Genomic DNA, 9,045 nt, shown 5'->3' on the forward strand with positions numbered 1-9,045 from the left:
CAGAACTGGACGCAGTACTCCAGCTGTGGCCTGACCAGCGTCGCATAGAGGGGGAGGATCACCTCCTTGGCTGTACTTGAGATGCACCTGTGGATGCACGACAAGGTCGGGTTAGCCCTGCCAACCGTGACCTTGCATTGTTGGCCCATGTTCATCTTGGAGTCAATAATGACTCCAAGATCCCTTTCTGCCTCCGTGCTCTCAAGAAGGGAATTTCCCATTCTATAAGTGTGCTGCTGGTTTCTACTGCCCAAGTGCAGCACCCTGCACTTGTCAGTACTGAAATGCATCCTGTTTATGTTAGCCCACCCCTGTAACCTAAACAGATCTTGCTGCAATCTTTCCCTCCCTACTAGTGTGCTCACCTCACCCCAAATTTTGGTATCATCGGCGAATTTAAACAGGTTGCATTTCACCCCGTTGTCCAAATCACTGATGAAGAAATTGAACAGCACAGGCCCAAGGACCAAGCCCTGGGGGGACTCCGCTGCCCACTTCCCCCCAGGTTGAATATGACCCCTCCACTACCACCCCCTGGGTATGACCCTTGAGCCAATTTGCAATCCATCCGACTGCGTAGGCATCAATGCCACAGTCGCCTAGTTTTTTAATGAGGATGGGGTGGGAGACGGTGTCAAAGGCCTTGCTGAAGTCTAGAAAGACTACGTCCACGGCGACACCTGCATTCATTGCCTTTGTGACCTGATTCTATACTGGAATTTGCTAATTATGAGAAGACTGTTATAGCTGGAGAAGTTACATTGAAGGGTTAGGACCTAAACTTTTTAGTGTTTAAGACTTCAGAGGCAGGATCTATTCATCAGTTGGGGGGTGGAGAGATGGGCAGGGGAGAAAGACCCATGCCCTGCTAGTTGCTGAAATGCATTGTTGATCAGATTTCATAATAGAGATCATAGGAAAGAATGACATCCCACCCACACAAGTACACCCCAAAACAGCTAAAACAAGACATGTTTATCATTAAACCTATTTAGAATTAAAGGGGGAAAAAAACTTGAGTAAAATACTGGAGGAACATTGAAACAATGAAGGATGAAGAGAAAACTTCAAGTCATCACATCTGACTATTACTTCCTTAAATCCATTAGACATAAAAAAAAATCTATGGATGCAATAGCGCTGGTGACATTTCAGAAAAAAAATCTGGTTGTGAGAGGAAGGATAGGCTTGTGGTGAAAGTGTCAGACTAGGATTCAGGAATCTGGGCTAAATTCTTCATTTTGCCATAAATTTCCTTTCTCTGTTCCCAACAGAGGTAATAAAAATAAGTAAAATATATTTTCTCATATACCGCACATTCCCCAAATAAAACACACACCTTTTTTGCGGGGAGGGCAGAATGACAGGAACACATTTTCTACATTGCCACATGGAGCAGGGACAGAGCCTAATCTTCACTCAGGCTCCCTTTCCTACTTTGGCAAATGTTACAATTCCAACCTTTTCATAGCCTCTGCCCGACTGGCCACAGCTCTTGGCTGCTCAGCCAAAAACTACTGCCAATTCCAGAGTGGCTGTGAAAGGAGTAAAACTGTAGCTGCTGATGAAGACTGAACTATGTCCCTCCTTCCATGGAGCTGGCTGATGGGGATAGAAGTAGAAGAAGCAGCAGCCATTTTACAGTGTCTCTGCTTCTATTTTGGGTAGAAAAATCAGTCTTCCCACTTAAGACATGCGCTCCAATTTTGGAGGTTTAATCTTTTTGAGAAACAGTGCATGTAGTATGCAAGTAAATACAGTGACCCTTCTCCCCCCTGAAGCATTAATCTTAATCATTAGTCTCTTGTCTATTTTGTTTGTCAGCTCATTGGGAATGGATCATTTCTTATTATCTGAATGAGCAGTGCCTACAACAACAGGTTCTCAGTAGTGGTTGGTGTCCCTAGTGACTATTCAAATACTAATAAATGGACCATAACACAGATAATCACCTTTAGAAATTGTAAAGACCAGAAGCTACTATTCTTAGATTTCACTTTAAGTACCAGGATTAGTCACATTTCTGTCAGAAACCACACTAGAGAACATCATAAACTATTAGCTAAGAAGTTTGTCACTGAAGTGGTCCCACTTGGTTCTCTGCTGTCATCTAGGAATAATATGAGCTCTGAATTTCAAGCCCTGCCTTCACTTGACCCGTGATAATGGAATTGATTATTATTCAGAGCATCTTGACTGTTATATCACAGTCACACTGTTGTTGACCAATGCAATTATATTGTTACTGCACAACTCAAGACAATAAAGCCTCTTTATTTTTTGTTGCAGTCACCTCTGCCAATGTTTAGAACTTGTACAAACTTTAGACCCATGAGCACAGGATATTTTGGTTGGACTATACCAGTCCTACCATAGCTACAGTGTCTGATATTCCAAATGCTTGAACGTTTTAGGGTATAAGAATTGCTTTAATATAGGTTTTCAATATAAGAACTATACTCATCTCCACTATTAGTTAGTTGGGAAACATTTTCTTGAATGTTTAATTGAATTGCCCCCTTACATAACCTAACAGCAGATACAAGATGTTTTTTGCTCAACTATGACTTAAAGCAGAACTTTCCAACACGTGGCCCATGGGCTGCATGCAGCTGAGCAGCTACCGAGTGGATCACAGAGCCTTGTAGCCACCTCTACCACTGCCACGCACCAGGGAAGGGCCCAAGAGTCTGCACACTGCCAGTGCCATGGGGGTATGGATGCCACCAGTATAGTCTGCATGGTAGGAAGCAGGGTGGAATCTTGGGTCTGCCCCCGCAGTGTCTCCAACCATACCAAAGTTGGACAGCCTTGAGTTAAAGTGTTCCAGGGTTATGCAATGCACAGTTCATTCCTGAAACATCGTAATGTATTTGATTAGAAAAACCCCCCCAGCAAGTGAATCCCTCCAGAATAGCAATGCTTGTTTCCCTATTGATCATGGCTTTGGTATTCCTTATCAAGTGTTCGCAATTAGAAAAAAAATTGTTTTTTCCCTAAATTCTCAACCAGCAACCTTAATTTCAATATGGAAATATGACAGTAAATAGCCTATAGTTGAATAAAATAAATAAAAAACCCCTTTACAATGATCATAAAATACACAGTAGACAATACACAACAACAATTCAACATAAAAAAATAATATTATGGTTAAAACTTAAGTTTTTGGAGGTTTGGGGGGTTGGTTACTATGTGTGCTAGAATATAATCCTGATTTTTTTCTTTTCCAGGAAAAAGGAATGCAAATGCAAATATTTTGGTAACTAAAGTCAGATTCAGAATAGCTAGTACATACTAGTATAAGTTAACATATGAACCAGCATATGTACTGAGTAAGAAAATGTGAGGGTACATAATCACTTCTGTTCATAACGTCACTCTAACCATCATCATAAGCCATGGTTTGCTACATGCTCAGTCTTTAGAAAATTTAAATATTTGTACCATTAAGCTGCAGTTCCCCGCCATCTCTACTTCTTTAGTGCATTGCTGTCTGCAGCTAAGGAGTATTTTTCCAAAAGACGACTGGAACCTCTGCTGTGGCTGATGCATCCTTTCTTTTTCTGTCTAATGCCCTCATGGCTGCTTTTTGAAGTAATTGAATATAAACATAACCTTTCATTTTGTGCAGTGCAAAGTCAAGAATTTTCTCCATTTAATCACTTCATCTTTCAGTTTTCTCCTCTCAGAGTTTTGTCTGGATGATTCCCTAGCACAGTGGGACCAAACTTTTTGTCAGGTGTGCCACAGATTAAACCCTGTACCCTCCCTGGGGGCTGCTCTGATTCCCTTCCCCTGCTTGATCTGCTGCTCTGTTTTATGATCCCTGCACTATCTGCCTCTGTGCTGCCTGCCCCAACCATAAGCTGCCTTGTGCTTCACACACAGTCTGCTTGTGCCATTGATGCCATTCATGTCAGTAACCACCTCTTCTGCAACATGTAAGTCATTGTACAAGATAAATCTCAAGAGTTTTCACAGATCCAACCTCGATGAAAATATCTGTATATTTATTTGCTTGTGTATGCTGTGCCAGTCTTTCTCTTTTGACAAAAAATCTAAGACGGTATTACTGTTGAGTTTCTGAATGAATAAACACATAAGATTGTATGTTAATCCCAATATAATAAGTAAAACCCCATAATTTTAAAACCCGTATGTGACCAGTCATGAAAAGTAATAGAGATACTTGACCAGGGAAGTAAAGCTTTTAGTGTTTTTAATTCTCCTTTGATTACTATTTCCACTTTCTTGGGGAAATGATCAAATTTTTTCTAATGTGTATGTTTTCAAACATTGTATTTAAAGGTAGTGATTCTAAATATTAGGTTAAAAATACAAGTTAAATGTCTGGCTTTGAAACGGTTCATATGTTTTCAACCCTAGTAGTCATCAGTGACATTGAACAGACCTATAAATGGTGTAAGTTAAAGACAGCAGAATTTGTGATTGAATGAGGGCACAATCTGACCTGAAGAACTTCATATGTGATGCTTGGGGTATAAATAGACATCACCAAATGAGGCAGGTACAGCCTGGCACAGCATATCTGCTTCATTTGGCAAAACACACATTGCCCATATTCTGCCCATTGATCATGTTCATGGGTGACTGGTGCCACGTTAGTAGGGGAAGGATGCCTGAGGGGGGTCCCCCCATGCCAGATCTCACTGCTTAGGGGGAGTTCCGCCTCAGCTGATCACTGTGGCCAAGCGCTGCAGCTACTTCTGGGAGTGGCTGTGGCCACTTCTGGGAGTGGCTGCAGCGATCGGCTGGTATATGCAGGGAGGGTACTGGTGCTCCCACCTGCCCCCCCTGCCCATCCCCTAAGTGGCAAGAGTGGCCAATCAGGGTACACTGGCACTCTCAGGGGGTGTATGTGAACCCCCATGCACTCCTTACATGTCACCACCGATCATGGCCTGCACTGTTCAACATCTTTATCACTGACTTGGACGAGGGGGTAAATAGCATCCTGTTCAAATTTGCTGATGACACCAAGAAGTTGGGGGAGGTGGGCACGCTAGAAGGGAGGAATAGGCTGCAATTGGACCTAGACAGGTTACAGGGGTGGGCGGATGAGAATAGGATGGGATTCAACACCGATATGTGCAAAGTGATGCACCTGGGGAGGAACAACCGGCACCATACCTACAGGTTGGGGAACTCCATTCTTGTCAGTACAGAGGCAGAAAAGGATCTTGGAGTCGTCATTGATTCCAAGATGAATATGGGCCGGCAGTGTGGGGATGCAGTCAGGAAGGCCAACCATACCTTGTCATGCATCTACAGATGCATCTCAAGCAGGTTCAAGGAGGTGATCCTTCCCCCTCTATGCGACACTGGTCAGGCTGCAGCTGGAGTACTGCTTCCAGTTCTGGGCGCCACACTTCAAGAGCGATGTAGACAACATGGAGAGGGTCCAGAGGAGGGCCACTCGCATGATCAGGGGCCAGCAGGGCAGGCCCTACGAGGCGAGGCTACGGGACCTGAACCTGTTCAGCCTCCACAAGAGAAGGCTGAGGGGGGATCTAGTGGCCTGTTACAAACTAGTCAGAGGGGACCAACAGGCATTGGGGGAGTCCCTGTTCCCCCATGCACTACCAGGAGTGACCAGGAATAACGGTCACAAGCTGGCAGAGGGTAGATTTAGGTTAGATATCAGGAGGCGCTACTTCACAGTCAGGGTGGCTAGGATCTGGAACGAACTTCCAAGAGAAGTGGTGCTGGCTCCTACCCTGGGGGTCTTTAAGAGGAGGCTAGATGTACACCTTGCTGGGGTTGTTTGACCCCAGTACTCTTTCCTGCCATGGCAGGGGGTCAGACTCGATGATCTGCTCAGGTCCCTTCCGACCCTAGAAACTATGAAACTATGTGGGACAATGGGCAACATGTTCCCTTCTTACAAAAATGTGTCTCTGGGAATCTCTAGGGTGCATCTTTGTACATGGAGAAAGCTGGGGTTCCTTGCTTACAAAGATGTGCCTCTAGAGATTCCTGAGGGCATATCTTTGTTAGCAGGGAAAGCTGGGCAGGTACTCCTGAGGCCTGAGAGGTCTGATTCTGTCTGGGAATTCCCTGGGTGTGCAGGACCAGGCTCCTCAGGCCCCAGGGGCATCTGCCTAAGGAGGCTGCTGCCTATGCTCTCCCTCCCTAAAGCAAATTGATGACCTCCACAAAAAAAGCAACACAGATGATTGCTACCTTTCATGGCAGCCACAAACAAAGGCATTTGTGGTGTGACAAAGGGCATGGACATCTATTTGATTTCATTTTCTGTCACCATAAAAATTGTTATGGTGGTATAGAGGCAGTGTCTATTTCCAGCCTTAGGGAGAAATTTTCTTGGTGTTTTCCTAAAAGCAGGATTGTATCAAAGCCATTCAGTTGTTATTATGTGTCAACATTATAGAACAAGTCATATATTCATTGTGTTGCATTCAAGTCCTGATCAAAACAAAGAGTCAAAGGTAGCATGAAGATGGACAATTCACCCCAATTAAATAGATACAAAACCAGGTTTTTCTTATACTTAAGGTTTGATAAAAATGGCTTGAGAATGTATTAAGGAACTTTGCAGATACTTCACTGATTACCAGTAAACGTGTGACTCTGTCACATGCATATTACAGAGATAATGCTTGATAAGGATTTGCCACATGACCTAATTAGAATGTATAAAAACTGTACAAAAAACATCAGACATCAGCATGGAATGAAAAACTGGGATGGGGATTGGAAAGAGCATACTGCAAAGCTGCAGATTGTTATAATTGGGTGTGTCTACATGTGCATTGGACTGCACAGTTTGTTACTGTGCAGTCCCAACACCTTGTGTTTTTTCCCATGCTACTGCACAGTAGCGTCAGCATCACAGTTCATGCCCACTGATGCTGTGTCACCATAGCAACAAGCTACGGTGATGTAGCTTATCATTATGGCGATTTAGTATCTTGTAAAAACAGACCCATTGTGCAGCACAAGCTAAGCTGATCCAAGAACAATGAAGAATTGTAGCTCATACCAGGTACAGATCTATCACATCAATCTTTAATGAAAAAGTGGATGAATGGTTGGAGCTGTGTTGCTAGACCAGTGAATTATAGTACAGATAATTATCCATGAGCTGAGGGCTGGTCAACATGGAATGACAAAGCAGTCTAACTAGAGCAATTGCTGGATGGTTTTGAAGAAGTTAAGTTTGTCTTAGATAGACTCAGAGGAGAATACAGTTTTGTTTAGGATACTTGAGTGGACTATTTACTATTTTAAATATTTTTTTCTAAAGCACAGCTCCTGTTACTAAAATAAATAATATTTGGGGTTTAAGAAGGTTCTTTGAGCACTATTCAGGATACTGTTTACTGACACCTGAAGGAAAGAACAGCAAGTGTCCAAATCCCATTGCCTCTGCTAAGTAATTCACAGTATACTGCAGCTATTTCAAGAGATGGAAAACTGCAGAATTTTGTCCCTGGGTTGGAAAAGTCACAAAGCCTAACTTCTAAGGTGCTGCATTTGGGAGACCAGTAAAAGGACAAAGGTGCATTTAGCTCTGAAGCCATGACAAAGGCAGTCAAAGACAAAGGTGGAAAAAACCTTTGAAGCTAAGGACAAAGTGTTTTAAGTTAATGCATAAGCAAGGAGGGAGCAACAAAAGAATTTTGGGTGAGAGGTATTGTAGTTGGCAGGGCCAGAGGGAACTTCTAATTTGCAAATCACACAAACATACAAAATCTTTTATTTTTCATCTGTGTAAACTAATTAAATTAAATGGAAAGGCAAAGAGGAGAAAATAATTTCTCTTATTGTAAATTATATGTGAGTTAGAAGGTTATGAAAAAGGTTAGCAACTTGATCCAAATAAAGCTTTGGTGAATGAATTTAATACAGTAATGTGTGTCATGGTTTTAAACTTTTTTTCCTTAGAGTGTTTTTCCTCCAGAACCTTTAGGCTATGTCTAAGCTAATAATTGAAGATGACATTAAGGTCACTCTAAAGCCCATACCCACCAGCCATTTACTCTGTAAAGCTTTAAGTACAACCCCTGGCAGTAATCTAGCCTGCCCAAGGATTATTTATAGAAGAACAAATCTCCAGATTACTAATAGGGTTTACGTACATCAGGGATGATAATACAGGTTACTTTTAAATTAATGTATAGGTACGTAAAACATGAGTGTCCATGCATTAAACTAAGCTTGGTGCCCACTAAGCATCATAAAGTATGCCATTTTGGATGTCAGTTATCTTTGGGTGCTTGTACACATGATGAAAATTGCCTCTTTCTGTAGTTGAATTGCGTCACACTACATGTCTGGGTTTGCTTTTTTTTGCAATTTAAATGAGTTTACATTGCAAACTAAACCACATCCCCATGTAATTTAGTTTGCAATGTAGCTATAACATTTCAGCCTTTAATCTGACTACTCACCCCCTGGTCATGGGAGAGGTGGGCTAAAGGCAGAAATGGCTAGTGGCCCGATCTTTTTTTTTTTTTTCCACAGAGCCTACCTGTCTCTGCCATGGCCGGGGGTCAAGCTGCAAGCAGACTGAGTGACCCCTGAGATGCAAGGAGGCTCTGGTCCTTTCCTCCATGGTGGCAGCATCCACTGGGGCTTCCTGGGCTGGCTAGTAGCAGGCCAGGGGCTGCGTCAGTCAGAGGCACCCAATCCAACACTTGCCTGAGCCTGCCTGGGCCTCCAGCACACTGTGCACCATTCCTGCCACCTTCTTCAGTCACCAGAACACAAAGCCACCCTCCTGCCACCTTCCTGTGTTGCCCCGGGGGCAAGCCAGCCCATTCCTGGGTGGTCCCAGGTGCTGGGAAGGTTGTAAGGACAGTACACAGGCTGTTACTCCTCAGGTGGGCTAAGGGAGGAGTTGGATCAGACGGGTGCTGCCTTAGAGATGGGGCAGCATGTAGCCTGCTAGCAGCCCACCTGGGCAACCCGGGGAGGCAGCACCAGCTTGGAGGGAAGGACCAGGGCTCCCCACAACTCAGACTCTGCTCGCAGTTCACTCTCCAGCCACAGGCAGGC

The sequence above is a fragment of the Gavialis gangeticus genome, unplaced genomic scaffold, assembly GCF_001723915.1.
Source record: "Gavialis gangeticus isolate Ggan-Ray unplaced genomic scaffold, GavGan_comp1, whole genome shotgun sequence".
NCBI lineage: Eukaryota > Metazoa > Chordata > Crocodylia > Gavialidae > Gavialis > Gavialis gangeticus.